Raw genomic sequence first — 18,995 nt, 5'->3', positions numbered from 1 at the left:
ATGTGCTGTGTACATCCACAGCCGCGCAGAATTCCCCCGCCACTGACTCGGCTTACTTTAAAGTACAGCCGCGTTAACCGAAAGCTAGCGACGCGCGAACGCTTAAGCACATCCTGTGTGCGGAGATTAACGGTGCGTGTGATGTTCTCAGTCCCAGATCTGGATTGGCTGGAGAGAACGCAGGGGAGACGGACGTCAGATGTGATCACCGCGGCTGAGGGAAGCTGGAGAGGAAGCGTGTTCTCCATCCGAGAGCGAGAGGTAAGCTCAGCGCTAATCCACCTCATCCCACAATTAACCCAGGATGATGAAACAATATATCATTGTTAGCGCGGGATCCGAGCGCGGCGCGTAGGTAAACCTCTCCGGCGGGTACACCACGTCTATCGAAACCTCGCAGCAACAGGTACGGCGTCATTTTGTGGGACCTTGGACCTCTCAGACCGCAGAGTCACCTGATCCTGAATCAGTCTGCTGTGCCTACGTCCAGCGTAATCCACACCGATAAAAGCACTGCCATCAGTTATACAGCTGATCTCAGATCAGTCCGAAAGCCAGACAGATCCCAGATAAGTCTGACAGGCAAAATTAGTTTGATTGGAAAATGGCCAATCAATCCAATCTAATCCAGTCAATCGGCGATCCGGAATCTGTCCAAACCAGTCTGTAACCCAGAGTGACCCGATCTTAGACCTGTTTCCAAGGATCTGCTGTCTCGATGGAAACGCACAGATCTGATCAGTGATCTGATAGAAAATATCACATACCAGGCAAAAAACTGATCACTGACGAGATCCTGAAAGACAAAGTGATCCCATGCCGGATCAGACTGGAGATTTAGGGATCTCTCTGTGGATTTTACATTTTACCAGCCGCTTTTATCCAAAGTGACTTACAGTACTGTGACGGTATACAGTCTGAGCAACTGAGGGTTAAGGGCCTTGCTCAAGGGCCCAACAGCAGCAATCTGGCAGTGGTGGGGCTTAAACCAGCGACCTTCTGATAATTGCTCAGACTGTATACTGTCACAATACTGTAAGTCACTTTGGACAAAGCTAGAATCTGCAGTGGGATCCCTAAATCTTTAAAAACTGATCTGGCATTAGATCAAAGCGGTCAATCTGATCTCAGACCCTTTAAATAAAAAGATCTGTTCAAAGTTAGAGTGATCTGATCTCAGATCCTGCCAAAAAAAAGTAGATCCTGGGTCTGTTAAATCCAGAGTGATCTGATCCCGGATCTGTTAAATCCAGAGTGATCTGATCCCGGATCTGTTCAATCCAGAGTGATCTGATCCCGGATCTGTTTAAAGTCAGAGTGATCTGATCCCAGATCTGTTAAATCCAGAGTGATCTGATCCCGGATCTGTTAAATCCAGAGTGATCTGATCCCGGATCTGTTCAATCCAGAGTGATCTGATCCCGGATCTGTTTAAAGTCAGAGTGATCTGATCCCGGATCTGTTAAAAGCCAGAGCGATCTGATCTCAGATCCAGAGTGATCTGATCCCGGATCTGTTAAATCCAGAGTGATCTGATCCCGGATCTGTTCAATCCAGAGTGATCTGATCCCGGATCTGTTTAAAGTCAGAGTGATCTGATCCCAGATCTGTTAAATCCAGAGTGATCTGATCCCGGATCTGTTAAATCCAGAGTGATCTGATCCCGGATCTGTTCAATCCAGAGTGATCTGATCCCGGATCTGTTTAAAGTCAGAGTGATCTGATCCCGGATCTGTTAAAAGCCAGAGCGATCTGATCTCAGATCCCGGATCTGTTAAATCCAGAGTGATCTGATCCCGGATCTGTTAAATCCAGAGTGATCTGATCCCGGATCTGTTCAATCCAGAGTGATCTGATCCCGGATCTGTTTAAAGTCAGAGTGATCTGATCCCAGATCTGTTAAATCCAGAGTGATCTGATCCCGGATCTGTAAAAATCCAGAGTGATCTGATCCCGGATCTGTTCAATCCAGAGTGATCTGATCCCGGATCTGTTAAATCCAGAGTGATCAGATCCCGGTCAGTCTGAATGACTCTGGGATCCAGTTGCTGGTTAAGAAGAGGGCGATCCTGATCCCAGATCAGTCTGACGGGCGTCTCTGTGCTCAGGTGTAGGTTACCTGTTGTTGTGGGAGGCTTGTGTAACCGCCGCGGACACAATGAGGCTCTTTCATGGCGCTGGAGGAGCCTGTTAGCGAGCGCTACAGCTGTTGCAGATTTATGCTAATTCGGCCTAATGGAGCTCCAGATTCGTCTGTAACCGATTCCTGAAACCCGGAGGTTCGTGCCCAATCGCGCCGAGCCGCCTCTCGCGTCGCATTCTTCGGGCCGAGCGGTCGGAGGAGCCGCGCTCCATCCGGAGGGGCCGTATCTGCGAGCGCGTCGGGTTCTTGGCATTGCGGCTCCTCGCGAGAGTTTTGCATTTGCGGAGGAATTTTCTGTACACACTGTGGCATTGTTCCTCCACACGCGATCAGATCCTCCAAACCCGGAACAAACCTGTTTTTCCTACACGGCTCTGCTCGAGGGTCCTGGTGGGTATACTGCGTGTACGTGTGTGTACGTACGTGTGTGTGTGTGTGTGTAGGTCTGTGTTTATTAAAGGGGGGGGGGCTGCAGAATGTAAATAGACAAACAAATAAACAGTAAAACAAGACGGAACCTTCTCAAGACGGCGAGGTCGGACTGGGATCTATTTACTGAGCTGAATGAAGCCAACTGGTCTGATGTGATCATTTAGGTTCGCTTGCACACTACTGCTGTGATCTCGGGATTCAGGGTTCGAATCTCAGCAGTTGGCAGATTGGCTGAGGTATGAAGGAGGTGCACTTCTCAGTGCAGGTCACAAGCCCGGATAGTGCCAAATCTAGTATGAGGACCAGATCTGATCCCAAAACTACTTTTATTTACGTGCACTGAGCTAAAATGATCCGTCCATGATATTTGATCTTTATTTTTTACCTCAAGCTAATTTAAAGAACGAGCGCTCCTCGTCCTCCGGCCCTGAACTGCTCCGAGCTCCTTCGTTAGCGTTTTTAATGAGGTGTTTTTTTTTCTTTGGCCCTTTTTTGCATCCTCACTTTGAATACATCTCATTTCTCTGTGCACTCAAGTGACCGATTCCACTTACACGACAGCTCGGCTGGTCCGCGAGGGTGTAGGTTAGCACGCGTCTCGTCCAACGCGGGAAACTTCTCACGTTCGTTTTACGTTCGCGGCACTTAGCGGCTTTTATTTCGAGCTTCCAATTAACACCGAATGCACTTTTTTGTTGGGGGTTAAAGGTCTTGCCTAGTGGCAGCTTGGCAGAGGTGAGACTTGAACCGGCAACCTTGTGATTACTAGTTCTGTTCTGTAACTATAAAGCTACTTGTGCCAGTGGCTCGTCCAGTCAGCATTAGCTACTAGAGACACGATCGGCTGTGTCTGAGGGAGAGTGAGGTGATCGTAACCCTGTGATGGATTGATGCCCTATGTAGGGGGTATGCAGCCGAAATAATACCCTGATCACTTGGTCTGTTCAGTTCATCTCCATCTCACAGGTCAGTCATGCAGTGCCAGCCAGTGTTGGGCATCTGTGAGCGCCTCAACCCGCCCCATGAAGCTAAAGATGCCATTGCATGGCTGCATGTGTCCCGGAGGAAGCACGTGCCAGCCCTAATTCTCTCTTATGGATCGCCATTGAGCGGTTCTAAACATCCGACCACGAGCTGTAAGTGGCTATATCTAAATTAGGAAGTAAACCGAATGCAGAGGGACACAAAGAGGCAGAAAACAGCGCGCGGTTAGTAATATAGGCTCTTACTATAGCACGCCGTCACGCCGTCTGGCTCCTCGATCGAGCAACACGCCTCACACGCTGCGTTCCGGAGAACACTCGTCTCCCGTCGAGAAACAGCTGAGACGATTAAGCAGGGGAAGCACTCTATGGAAAAGCCCGTCGCGGCAGACGTTTGTGCGAGTGTGTGTGTGACCCTCGCATGGCCCTCCCGCGCGAGTGTGTGTGTGTGCGCGCGCGTGTGTGTGTGTGTGTGCGCGTCAGGTCTTGGCTGGAGCTCTGGGCGAGCGTATATCGCTGCTGTTCACCTCAGATGACTCGAGCAGGGAAACCGAGGACAGGAAAATCGCACAGCGCTGCCGAACGCCGAGACAAATTCCCACAGACTCACGTACACACTGCAGCCAAAAGTATGTGGACACACTTCATTCAATCACTGTCTGTTTTACCACCTCTTTATTCTGCCCAGGCACGCAGTGGGTTTGGTTCACTGGGTGAAAGGTAAGAAAGGACAGGGCACACACACACACACACACACACACACACACACATTTACTCATACACTCACACTTAAGGTCATTTATAGGAGCTCCAAGGACTCAAGGGAATCAAACCCATGTCCTTCCTGCTGTGAGGCGACCGTCATGTAGCTGAACACCCAAACTTATTATTAAATTTAACCCTGCTGAACCTGTTTGGGATGAATTAGAACTTCACTTGTGAGCCAGGCCTTCTTGTCCAGCATTATTTGCTTAATGGACACTGATTCCCACAGACACACTCAGAAAAGCGAAGGTGTAACAGCTGAACTTCATATTAAAGCTCATGTAGCAGTTTTGTGAATGATCAGGTGTCCAAATACTTTTGGCTATTGTGCGACTCAGGTTTGCTAACAATACAGTTGAGTTTAGGGTTAGAGGTGAAATTAGGGCGGGGTTTTAAACACGTAAAGTAAAAACCTCTGTTACGGTCGACTGGGGTGCCTGCAGCAGACAAAACCGACCACTAGTCTGCTAGTCATCACAAAAATAATGAACCATATGATTTTATGACATGCGAGTGCGCGACCCCTGAAATCCGGGGTTTGAATCTCAGCGGTGCTAACAGCCGCTCGGGGGTCTGCACAGACATGAATGGCATAGCTGTTAGGAGATGTGCCTGTCAGTGCGCTCTCAGTGCAGGTCCCATGCGGGGATACAATGAAAAGGGGTGCGCCAGCAAGGGCATACAGATTAAAATGGTGCCAAGTCTAGTATGGAGGCCTGGTTCCATGTGGCGACGCCTTAATATCAAAAACGAAAGAAGAAAAGCTACCGGCCGGGTGTCCACACACTTTTGATTGGCTGTGTCTGAGCAGGGGGGATGACAGATGAATTGGCGCTCATTCCAGGGTGCGCCTACCTTAGACTCAGGGTTTCCCGCTGGAAACGATCCCACCATGACCCTGACCAGGTTGATGAAAATGAAACAGGACTGTGTTCAGGAGCATTCTAGATTCACGTTGACCAGGAATCTAAAGCTAAAGCTGGAACGCTGTCTGATTCGGGAATCCACCCTGAACGTGGTGCCAGTTCACTGCAGGGCATCAAACACTCACCCACCGACCGACACCTCACACATACATTTCACTTAAAGCAGCCGCTTCAGATTCCGTCTGTATTCGGCAGGATGGAAACCGAACCCGTGACCCCGGGACCCCATGACACTGTACAGAACCCCCTCGGTACCACTGTTCCACCCGCCCTGATCCTTCACACCGAGAAGGCGCGCGCTGCTAATCAGTTATACTATATACGTCTGGGCCTATTTTACTAAAGGTCAATGCAAATGAGCCTGACCACTGCTTTTCATCCACATGTAGGTTCTTCACTCCAGCGCCGCTCCACATCCCGAGACGACGGCGGGGGGTAATGTAAAGCGTATACTATAGCACGGTGATGTAAATCATGAGTATCTGACCAACGTGTGATGGGAATCTCAGCTCTGATAACAGTAGGACAGCACCTGTACGGACAATGATTAACTCAGCCCAGGGTGGGATTGTCAGACAGACAGACAGACAGACAGGTAGATAGACAGACACACATGTAGATAGATAGACAGACAGACAGGTAGATAGACAGACACACATGTAGATAGATAGACAGACAGACACACATGTAGGTAGATAGACAGACAGACAGGTAGATAGATAGAGAGATAGATAGATAGATAGACAGACAGACAAGTAGGTAGATAGATAGACAGATAGACATATATTATAGATAGACAGACAGACAAACAGACAAATATTATAGATAAGCAGACAGACAGACAGATAGATAGATAAATAGACAGATATATAGACAGACAGATAAATAGATAAATACATAGACAAATATTATAGCTAGGCAGACAGACAGACAGAAAGACAGAGAGAAAGATAGACAGACAGACAGACAGACAGACAGGTAGGCAGGCAGGCAGACAGACAGATAGATAGATAGATAGATAGATAGATAGATAGATAGATAGATAGATAGATAGATAGATAGATAGATAGATAGGCAGACAGACAGACATATAGATAAATAGACAGATTGACAGAAGTGCAAATAGTAGCAGTGTGCAAAAAAACAGACCTGAGTAAACTTATATATCCATATAAGATCCATATAATGATATAATAATTGTAACTGTTTCCATACATGGTATTAGATCTAAATAGATGGTTATATGTACGTAATAGTAATAATGTAAGTTTAAGAATGGGAATAGCTAGGTATGTATACCACTACTACTACTATCAACAATAACAAAAACAGTAATAATAATAATTATAATAATAGTATAGAAGTGTAAAGTAGGTATCTATACTCAGGGTCTTTATGGGTATAGAACTGTGCAGATATGTATGAGGTAGATAGTTTATGTAAAGTGCAGGTGATCAGTGTGTGACTCTCTGTACCCGATATGGATCTCCGTATGAACCCGTCCAGTGCAGGTGAAAAGAAGCGGTCCGTACTGCACACACGTGTGAGGGGGGTGTGTTGTTACGACCCTCCTCGGTCAGGAGTGGAGGTCTGCAGCAGTAGAGGGGGAATAGCATGGGGGAATTGGATATGACTTTCTCTGTACAGATAATGCCGTGATGTTTTGTCAAGGCCACACACGGGTCAGATTTCCTCAGGAAGTTTTGGGTATAATAAACACGGGGGGGGTTGCAGTTCAGGACATAAAGCGTGCGAACCGGAGCTCTGTACACGCCGCGTATAGAGTGTTGAATGTAAACACGCCGGACGCGCTCTGTTTGGGCTAAACACCGGGCAGCGACTGGCATTTCCATCGAAATCGCACCCAGATGGCAGAGACCGGCTGCCAGCAGCGTTTTTGCATGCGCACATCGAAGAGGAGCCTCCAGGCAGTCGATGGTTAATAACCAAATCTCTTTACCAACGATATTTTGTTTAGGCAATGAGACGGGGGCGCGTCCACGCCGGCCCTTTAAGCGCACGCAGCCAGAGGAGCGTCGTCTTGGATCCTGTCGGGGAAGTTGTGAGTCTGCCAGGGTGTGCGTGCGTGTCCTCGCCTAACCCCGGCACCCATATGGTGCTCGGCTGAGTCCACGTGAGGAGCGGAGGGGAAAAATTCTGGAAGTGGTTTTTGTTCAAAAGAGACGAAAAAAAAAACCGTAAAAAAAAGCTGAAACAGAGGTGGGCCGAGCGCTCGCTCTCTCACCGCCGGGCCAAGTTTACTTCTGATTTGTTTACAGGCAGCGTGAGTGTGTGTGTGTGTGTGTGTGTGAGAGTGTGTGTGTGTGAGAGAGAAACAGGGCCTGGGTCGGTTAGAGGAGGGAGCTGCTCTCGCGCTCGGCACAAAGACACACACTGTCCTCCATTTTGGAGACGAGGGCAGCCTGCAGTACGGAACGCTCCGGATTCGGCTCTCCGAAACGATGGGAAGAATTCGGAGCGAACCGCGACCGGGAAACGAATCCGGGTTTAAAACGTGAACGAAACGATCTTTCACGAACGTCTCGAGCGCGAGCGCTCAACAAGTCGTCGTCTCGTCCAGATCTGAATTGTGGGAAGTGGCCGGCGGGAGTTTGGACCCTGGCTTTTCGCGCGCCCCGCCCGTGTGTTATCAAACACGCCGCTGCACTTCGCTGGCAGGAAGCGGCAGATTAAGTGAGGGTGTACCAGTGAGCGGCGAGAGGAAGCACGTGTCGAGTCACGGCACCGCAGGAGAAACGACCATCACTGATTCTTAAAGAATGATTTTTAATTAGTCATAAATAAAGCGAGATTTTACACGTCTGGAACATTCTGTACACACGACCTTACGATTATATAATTCTGTAAACAGTTCAGTACAAATACAACTCGATTCTTCTGATATTATAGAATATTTATATTAAAACAAGTAAATTATTTATCATAAATATGTCCACACGTGTGCAGTACGGTCAGATTATATCCCCAAGTGTCCCACCTCCTTTAGAAGCCAGAGACAGACCACAGAGTCAGCCAATGAGGCTTAAGGGCCTTGCTCGAGGGCCCAACAGTGACTGTGTAGCATGATTCGAACCCACAAGCTTTCAATTGATAGCCCAAAGCTCAACCCACTAGGCTCTACACCCTTATTATTATAGGATTTTTATTATTCATGTGTTTACTGTATATTTTACCACCATGTGGTGGTAAAATACCACACACACACACAGACACAATTACAAGTAGCTCCTATTGACCCGACTGTCTTTGCAGGGAGACGCAGGGAGAACATGCAAACTCCACACAGAAAGAACCTCTGGGAATCGAACCCAGACCCTCCTTGCTCTGAGGCGACAGCACCTCCCAGTGCGCCACCACAATTTTTATTAGTGTTTTATTAATTACGTTTTTACCGCTCATGTGTGGTCAGTGCTAGAAGTCAGCGTGTGTATCAGCAGCTTTCATTCATTCAGTGTCTGTTTTACCATCGCTATACCCTGGTCAGGGTCGCAGTGGGTACAGTTCACTGGTGAATCAGCAGGTACAAGCAAATCAAGTGTTACAGAATCTTTCAGAATAATGGTGATAAGTCTAGCAACAGACAAGCAGCGTAAATGCTAGTTTAGTAAGAGCGGGAACAGCGCAGTGCCTTCTGGGTAATGCAGTTTATTTACACTCATTGTGAATGACACAGAACCTGATATGATGAGCTGAGGGCTTAAAATTATGAAGCAAAGCATCAAGCGTACGGTCGGGCGTCCACATACTTTTGACCTTAGTAGTATATCATATAATTTACTGAACTGTTCCTTGTAACCCCTCGATAAAAGCCGTTATGGTGGGATTGATTCCTTTGGATGTGGCCAATCTTCATGCTGTATTCTTATTTGGGAGGCCTGTCCTAGGCAGTCTGGCTGTAGTATCATATCCTCTCATTCTCTTTGCGATGATCTGTCCTTCTTCTTTTTCTGCTTCTCTCTCTTTTTTCTAAATGCACTGCAGTTGTTATGTTTTGTTTTTTTGTTATTTAAAGAATGTTTGGAAATCTTGTGGACAGCCTGTACTATAATACTAGATCTCACAAAGAGATGTGCAGATGTTCAGTATCGACCAGCTAATAAAGCGTGTGAATGCTTTCTTTTGTTATAAGTGTAGAATTGTACGTAGAGGCCAGAGATCAGTGTGTGTGAGTGTGTGTGTGTGAGTGTGTGTGTGTGTGAGTGTGTGTGTGTGTGTGTGAGTGTGTGTGTGTGTGTGTGAGTGTGTGTGTGTGAGTGTGTGTGTGTGTGAGTGTGTGTGTGTGTGTGAGTGTGTGTGTGTGTGTGTGTGTGTGAGTGTGTGTGTGTGAGTGTGTGTGTGTGTGTGTGTGAGTGTGTGTGAGTGTAAGTGTGTGTGAGTGTGTGTGTGTGTGAGTGTGTGTGAGTGTGTGTGTGTGTGTCAGTGTGAGTGTGTGAGTGTGTGTGAGTGTGTGGGTGTGTGGGTGTGGGTGTGAGTGTGTGTGAGTGTGTGTGTGTGAGTGTGTGTGTGTGAGAGTGTGTGTGTGTGAGTGTGTGTGTGTGTGAGTGTGTGTGTGTGTGAGTGTGTGTGTGTGTGTGTGAGTGTGAGTGTGTGTGAGTGTGTGTGAGTGTGAGTGTGTGAGTGTGTGTGAGTGTGTGTGAGTGTGTGAGTGTGTGTGAGTGTGAGTGTGTGTGTGTGAGTGTGTGTGAGTGTGAGTGTGTGTGTGTGTGTGTGAGTGTGTGAGTGAGTGTGTGTGTGTGAGTGTGTGTGTGTGTGTGTGTGTGAGTGTGTGTGTGTGTGTGTGAGTGTGTGTGAGTGTGTGTGTGTGTGTGTGTGTGTGAGTGTGTGTGTGTGTGTGAGTGTGTGTGAGTGTGTGAGTGTGTGTGAGTGTGAGTGTGTGTGAGTGTGTGTGTGTGTGTGTGTGTGTGAGTGTGTGTGAGTGAGTGTGTGTGAGTGTGTGTGTGTGTGTGTGTGTGTGTGTGTGTGTGTGTGTGTGTGTATAAAGAGGGCCGGTTGGAGGGAGGCAGCCAGGCCGGAGCGTTCGTACCCAGCCAGCTGCAGGAGAGAGGAGACATTTTGTTGTCTTTCGGCAGAGCGAGGGAGCGAGAGAGGTGCGCCGACCTGTTGCCAGGACGAACGGTGTTGCCAAGACAATTTGGCAGAAAGACGTACCGCCGCCCGCCCCCCTCCCTCGTACCCGCTACCCTCCCCGCCCCGCTCTTTTCTCTCCTGTTGTGTTTTTTTTTTGGTGACGAGTGACGCCGGCAGCTGCTTCGCGCCGCCCAGCAAACGGGACGGTGTTTCGGTGTTTCGGTGTTTCAGTGTTTCGGTGCTCGAAGCGAGCGCGTCCTGCCGCTTCATCTCACACCCTGCTTCATCCTGTAGATTTAGAACATGTAGTGCAGCCGAGCTCGTACGGGCCGAATCCACCGAACGGGAGCCGTGTGCGTTTAGTTACTCGATTAAATTAAACTTCATTTTCATTTTTCATCTTTGTTTAACACTGAATCTAGTACCACACACACTGAACCACTCAGAATGGGTTTTGGTCGAATCTCAGGCACCTCTGTTTCATTTCTACAAGGTTTCTAAGTGGAAGATGAAGCTGTACATGAGTAACAGGACTGAGAGTTCTAATTTTAACCTAGAATTATATATAGTAAATACATGAAATATAGCAGCATGGAGAACATGCTAAAGCACCAGAACACTGAGCACAGTCTAGTGATTTATCACACAATACTAAATGTAGGTAACAGGAATGAACGTGGAGACGAATCTTCTCAGTCAGGGTTACAATATTATCAAACATACAGGGGAAAAAGGGAGAACCTACTAATGCTCCTCCTGTGAGCTTCAGTCGATACAGCTAATGAACATTTCTGTTCTAAATGTGACCTGATTGATGAGAATATTTGCACATGTTTATGATCAGAAGGAAGAATATGTGGGGGTAACAGGACTGAGGGACTGAAACGTGGATTTATAATAATATAATATAATATTTATAACGTTATTCTACATTTATTATAGAAAATAAAGATTAAAGACATAGAAAACAAGGAAAAAATGATTTCTGAAAGATTTTACTCATTATATTTGATAGTAAAGTGTGGTGTTAGGGAGCGGGGACGTGAACAAATACTATATTTTAGTGCTATAGGGAGTTTTTATAAACGTTATAAATTATTTATCCTAAATTTGCAGTTAGATGAATGTGCAGGACACTTTGCTCAGTTATAAAATGAATTTAAAGTAAATTTTCATAAACATTTATACACATAATGACCAGGGAAGTGAGTCTAAACTTTTAGATTACCGCGGTACTTTTCGAGCTGGGTGTCGCCGTGACCCTCATGACGCTCTCGCAACGCGATTCTGCTTTTATCATCATAACAAAAGAAACGAGAGAGAGAGAAAATGCTCGGCGCCTCTTATTACAGCTTTATTAACACTGATTCAGTTTCCCTTACACACTCCTGTACCGTATTAAATATTCCAATCATGAGGGACGTCCTGATCCCGTCCCAACCCTCATCATCATCCCGTCTCATCCCGGTCTGAAACACTTCCACCCCTTCAGATCCCATCCGAGCCGCTCGTATTCTCCTCTTTATACCTGAGCGGTGTTTTCCTGAACGATCCTCACCGTCAGGAGTCTTCGGTTCTCCTCAGGTACTCGAGGTGCCTCCCTCTCACCCCTCCAAGACATGCAGAAGGTGAATTGGCCGCTCTGAATCTGATTGGCTTCTATCTGTGAGTGAGTGAGTGTATGTGTGCTGTGTCCTGTCCAGGATGTATTCCTGTCTTGCCGGGGGACCTCACACTCACTGCGACCCTGACCAAGAATTAAGCACTTAGTGAAAACATGTATTTACAATAACGACATACGGGCTGTATAAAAGCTGTAAACATCATCATCATGCAGAACAGAACACAGTTATAATAGTTAGTAGTGTTTATTATTGTTTTATATTAAAAGTGTTTTTAAAGTTAGTGTTTATTTTTTTGTTTTTACAGTAGGGGGTTGTATTTTACAGTAAGTTTATTTACAGTGGTAAGTGTTTGTTGTACTGTGGTGGTATTTATTTACAGTAAAGCTGTGTATTTAACACTTTTACAGTGGATGTATTTTTACATTATTAACATATATTTTACACTGTGAGTTTGTATTTGGTTTTCAGGTATTTTACAACAGACGTATTTGTGTTACAGTAAGGGTGTTTATTCACAGTAGGGTATTTTGTTTTACAGTAGAGGTGTTTATGTTACTGTATGATTTTTGCAGTGGGGAACTTTTTGACAGTAGGGGTATTTGTTTTACAGTATCAGTATTTATTTACAATAGAGGTATTTATTTACAGGGGGGTATTTGTGTTGCAGTTTAAGTATTTACAATAGGAGTATTTGTGTTACTGTAGAGGTATTTATTTACAATAGGAGTTTGTGTTACTGTAGAGGTATTTATTTACATTAGGGGTATTTGTGTTACAGTAGAGGTATTTATTTACATTAGGGGTATTTGTGTTACAGTAGAGGTATTTATTTACATTAGGGGTATTTGTGTTACTGTAGAGGTATTTATTTACAATAGGAGTTTGTGTTACTGTAGAGGTATTTATTTACAATAGGAGTTTGTGTTACTGTAGAGGTATTTATTTACATTAGGGGTATTTGTGTTACAGTAGAGGTATTTATTTACATTAGGGGTATTTGTGTTACAGTAGAGGTATTTATTTACATTAGGGGTTTTTGTGTTACTGTAGAGGTATTTATTTACATTAGGAGTATTTGTTACAGTAGAGGTATTTATTTACATTAGGGGTATTTGTGTTACTGTAGAGGTATTTATTTACATTAGGGGTATTTATGTTACAGTAGAGGTATTTATTTACATTAGGGGTATTTGTGTTACAGTAGAGGTATTTATTTACAATAGGAGTATTTGTGTTACTGTAGAGGTATTTATTTACATTAGGGGTATTTGTGTTACTGTAGAGGTATTTATTTACATTAGGGGTATTTGTGTTACAGTAGAGGTATTTATTTACATTAGGGGTATTTGTGTTACAGTAGAGGTATTTATTTACATTAGGGGTATTTGTGTTACTGTAGAGGTATTTATTTACATTAGGGGTATTTGTGTTACAGTATGAGTATTTATTTACTGTGAGGGTATTTTTGATACAGTATGATTTTTTACAGCTGGGTACTTTTTTACAATAGACTTTTTTACAGTAGCGGTATTTGTGGTACTGTAGAGGTATTTATTTACAGTAGGGGTATTTGTGGTACTGTAGAGGTATTTATTTACTGTAGGGGTATTTATTTACAGTAGGGGTATTTGTGTTATAGAATAAGTATTTATTTACAGTAGGGGTATTTGTGTTATAGAATAAGTATTTATTTACAGTAGGGGTATTTGTGTTATAGAATAAGTATTTATTTACAGTAGGGGTATTTGTGTTATAGAATAAGTATTTATTTACAGTAGGGGTATTTGTGTTATAGAATAAGTATTTATTTACAGTAGGGGTATTTGTGTTATAGAATAGGTATTTATTTACAGTAGGGGTATTTGTGTTATAGAATAAGTATTTATTTACAGTAGGGGTATTTGTGTTACAGTAAAATATTTATTTACAATAGATGTATTTGTGTTACTGTAGGGGTATCTATTTACAGCAGGGGTATTTGTGTTACACTAGAAGTATTAATTTAGGATCAATACTGATTCGATCTAATCATTAGTGAATGATAGTATTACACATCTGTACTGAGATTTTATATTTTAGATATAAAAATATATAAATGTACACACACACTACACACACTCATACACACACACACACACTCATACACACACACACACACACACACACACACACATTCTCTGTGCTTTAAACACAGGTTTACTGTAACTCTGTCGGCCTGAGAAACAGTTGTGAGCAGGTCGATTATTTTTACTCTCACACACACACACACACACACACACACACACACACACACTCACTTCTCTTTCCTTTTCTTATAACTACTGGGATGGTTACACCACGATCTCCTGATGTAACCTTCTAACCCTGAGTATTAAAGCTACAGTCCGCCGTTTTCCGCCGGCTGCGTTTGCTGTAGTTTTTGTTCCCGTTCACTCGTTCATTCAGCACTTCTGATTCAGGAAGTTCTCTTGGTGAATAACTCGAGCTGCACTTTGTTCTGTTTCCTGCTCTGTTCTGATGAAGATCTTCTCCAGGCTTTTGGCTCGTTCCATCATTTTTTGTGTGTGTTACAGTTTAACAGCATCACCAGGACTGTCTGATTTACTTACTGTGAATTTACTTATTTAGAATATTATATATTATATTACTATTATTATTATTATTAATATCTAGTATTTATAACAGTGGTGAAATGGGTAGCACTATTGCCTCACAGTGAGAAGGTCCTGGGTTCAATTCCTCGTCTGACCAGCCAGTGTCCTTTCTGTGTGGAGTTTGCATGTTCTCCCTGTGTCTGTGTGGGTTTCCTCCGGGTGCTCTGGTTTCCTCTCACAGTCTAGAGACATGCAGTCAGGTTAATTGGAGCTACTAGCAATGACCCTGAATGTGCATGTGTGATCAGACCCACCGTGACCCTGACCAGGGTGGTTACAATTAATGAACGAATGCCTGCTAGTGTTGACATTTCGAGCTGAAGTGGCCCCTGCTGGTCGGTCGAGGTGCTGCACAGTGATGATGAATAACAAAGAGCAGTGCATGACTCTACGTACGCCATACTGATCCCTGTGTGAACCTGTCTAGTGCAAGTGAAAAGAAGCGGTCAGCTACTGCACACGTCAGGGGAGGGTGTGCTTTAGGAACAGCCGTCATCGGTCAGGGTTCGGGTCTGCAGCAGTGGAGGGGAACTGGTTATGTATAAAAATAGAAAAAATGAAAGAATTGTAATAATTATTGTTGTTGTAATGATTATAACCATGCCGGGCATGGTCACTCCTGGTCTCTTCCTTTGAAGCTGCTGTTAGTCACGCTTTGTTTGCCACATTTGAAATGTAACAATGGTGGTATGTAAACGACACCATTATTATTTTATTATTCCTAAATGTGGTTTTATTCCTGAGGGCGGCGGCGGAGACGAGGGCGAGGACACTCAAACGGCTAATCGTCGGATGCAAATCGATCCCAAACGCCCAGATGAAGGCTGAAGGAAAGGGAGGGGGGAATAAAAACCCAGCACGCTAAAGGTCAGATAAATCTGCGCGGCGCTCTGAAGAGACTCGAAGCTTTTTGTCCTGAAGCTCGACGGCGTGAACAGCGCAGTCCTGAAATCTTTCACCTGCTTCAGCCCCGAGCGCTTCGCTCCTGAAGAGATCTCACCGTGCTTATTATTCATCCTGCTTTTATTTCCTGACACGCCGCGTCTCTCGCGCGCTCGCGGCCTCATTCAGACGTCGCCGGCGCTCCTCGTCGACCTGTGCTTGAGTTGTGACCTGTGATTTTCTTCTCCGCTTCAGCTTCACCATCTCAGGGTTTTTTCTCTCTTCTGTCGGAGGGGAAGCGACAGGCTGGCGTTAGGTGGAACTTCCCTCCTCATTCAGCGGGTTCGGGTTCGGGTGCCGGCCGCGGTACTCGTCCTTTAGTTTCTCATTACAGCCAGTGTGCTTATAACCAACCCTGCTCCCTAATACACCATCTAATATACCACTAATACACCCTGTAATATACTTCCTAATATACCACTAATGTTTCCCTAATATACCCTCTAATATATCACTAATATACCTCTATTATACCCCTAATATATTACTAATATTTCCCTAATATACCCCGTAATATACCTCTAATATACCACTAATATACCACTAATATACCTCTATACCACTAATATACCACTAATATACCTCTAATATACCACTAATATACCACTAATATACCTCTATACCACTAATATACCACTTATATACCACTAATATACCACTAATATACCCTCTAATATACCACTAATATACCACTAATATACCTCTATACCACTAATATACCACTAATATACCTCTAATATACCACTAATATACCACTAATATACCTCTAATATACCACTAATATACCACTAATATACCTCTATACCACTAATATACCACTAATATACCTCTAATATACCACTAATATACCACTAATATACCCTCTAATATACCACTAATATACCACTAATATACCTCTATACCACTAATATACCACTAATATACCTCTAATATACCACTAATATACCACTAATATACCTCTATACCACTAATATACCACTAATATACCTCTAATATACCACTAATATACCACTAATATACCCTCTAATATACCACTAATATACCACTAATATACCACTAATATACCACTAATATACCACTAATATACTCTCTAATATACCACTAATATACCACTAATATACCTCTAATATACCACTAATATACCACTAATATACCTCTAATATACCACTAATATACCACTAATATACTAACACACCCTGTAATATACTCCCTAACACACAACTAATATTTCCCTAATATACCCCATAATATACCACTAATATACCACTAATACACCCTGTAGTATATTTCCTAATATACCACTAATATATCCCTAATATACCCCATAATATACCACTAATATACCTCTAATAAACCCCATTAAACAATCCCTAATACTCCCTGTAATACACCCCCTAATATACCATCTTTATATATCATAATATACCCCCAATACACCCTGTAATATACTCCCTAATATACCCCTAAAACAACCCCTAATATACCTATATAGCTTTATCTGTGTTTCATTGCTCAGGGGTCCAGGTTTTTCCCTTTATACCACAACTCATGCATGTTGATCTTTGATCTGAAAGCTGTTTAGATCTCAGCTCTGTCAGGATTCTAGTCGAGATTATAACGACTCTGTCTTTTCATTTTTGGTTTATTTTTAAGACTTGTTGCTGTAAATCAAAAGCAGTTTCTTATTTTTTAACAGAAGCACCTACTATCTGGCCTCTTAGAACTCTGTTAGTTGCCCGCTGATTATTTAAAATGCCACATATTGAAGTGCTGGTTATTAGAAGCTCTTTTATAGCCGAGACTGTTGATTAAAATGTTTTATTAAATATAATCGATGAAACTTTTGCACTGTTACACTTTCCGAGTTCGGTTCAGTCCGAGAATTTTCTCTGTTATCAGTAATAATGAATGTCTCTGATGGAACAGGGCGTGTCTGCGCTCATCGAGCTGTTCATCTTCTCAGAATAATTGTGCAAATAAACACGCATGCAAACGACGCACTGAAAGCCGAATGTAAATAAGTGGTTTTACTCTCGTGTAAATCGTCTTTAATAAGCAGATGAGCGAGGATTATAAAAGGAGCCGACTTGGACAGGCGGTGTGGACGGAATTTATACACGCCTACAGAAACATACATAAATAAATAAATACATAAAATATATAAATATATAAGTAAAAGATTCAGGTTTTAAATTGGTTGAATGTTTGGCGTGGCCAAAACAGCCTGTTCATGGGTGGTGCGCTCTTTTTGTCAGTGCACTCTCAGTGCAGGTCCCAAACCCGGATAGAAATAGGAAGGTTGCATTAGCAAAAGCACCCGGCGTAAAAACTGAGCCAAGATCTGCCGTGGCGACAGTTAAAAATTCGGGAACTATATAAATAAGTAAATAAATAAATACATTTAAGTCTTTATAAATCATGTTTTTGTGTTCATTTAAAGCTCACGGTTCTTCTCTACCTCTCAGTAAATTGGCTTGTTTTTCAGTTTTATTGAGCTTGTTTTACCAGGTTTACCGGTGTATTTACACACAGACCGTTAGTGATTCACCGACTAAATGTTTTGTTTTTTTTGCATTCGTTTCAGCCGCAGTATTTATATATTTTTTAGCTATTTTAAAAAGCAGCGTTCCACAAATCTGGGTCCCGACCCTTAATTAGCACAGCGAAGGTGCCAAAGAAAAATCTCTCCAGCCGAGCTCCCGAATAAACAAATGCACCCACATATCTCAGCCACTGACACCGGCTTTACCAGGACTCACCGACTTCTGCAGGGTTTTTAATTGCTTTAAACGAGGAACGGGCGGCTCGCGTCCTCAGGAAAACGTCCAGCTGAACGTTCTGGTTCTGCAGCTCATGATAAACATGTTTATGATTTGATCATAATTAAGATAATGTGGATGATTCATCTCAGAATGTACCTTGTTTTGCACTGTTGATTATTGCAATTTAGTCATATCCAATTCCCTGATCATATTTTAGTTCTAACGGGTTCATACGGAGATCCGTATCGCGCACAGGGTCACGCACTGATCTCCATTATTCCCCGTCTCTTAATGTGCAGTCTCTTAATCAGCCAGCAGAGGGCGTAACTGCAACCGCAGCAGTTATGAGGAATCCCTGTAGACCAGCCGATCGTTGTCCGTATAGGCGCCTGACAGCCGATAGGTGGGTAAGGATAACAGGCACATATGCACATTAGGTCAAATCCCAAATGACTACCTGCTCTCTACCCTTCTAATTATTCAATTCATGTGTTTCAGCCACAACAGGTGGAATAAATCAGTTAAATAAAGGAAATCACATGCTTCTAACTTTGTGGCAACAGTTTAGGGAAGGTCCGTTCCTGTCCCAGCATGACTGCGCCTACCTGTGGTTTAGAGAAAGCCCTGACCTCAGGTCCATTCAACCGCTCTAGGGATGAACCGGAACATTGACTG

The 18,995-nt window shown here is 43.7% G+C and overlaps 1 protein-coding gene across 2 annotated transcripts in view; it reads left to right on the top strand.

Moving 5' to 3' along the window:
- The window catches only part of zbtb20 (zinc finger and BTB domain containing 20), a 102,548-nt gene that overhangs the window by 23,801 nt on the left and 59,752 nt on the right, over positions 1–18,995 (top strand). For both annotated transcript variants that reach the window (XM_062988433.1, XM_062988432.1), the window contains exon 2: positions 152–261. The gene's annotated coding sequence lies outside the window, so the exon portion shown is untranslated. The remainder of the gene's footprint in view (positions 1–151; positions 262–18,995) is intronic.

The sequence above is a fragment of the Trichomycterus rosablanca genome, chromosome 26 (assembly GCF_030014385.1).
Source record: "Trichomycterus rosablanca isolate fTriRos1 chromosome 26, fTriRos1.hap1, whole genome shotgun sequence".
NCBI classification, from domain to species: Eukaryota; Metazoa; Chordata; class Actinopteri; order Siluriformes; family Trichomycteridae; genus Trichomycterus; species Trichomycterus rosablanca.
Note: the sequence above shows the minus strand (reverse complement) of the source record. Positions and strands in the feature narration are given on the sequence as shown.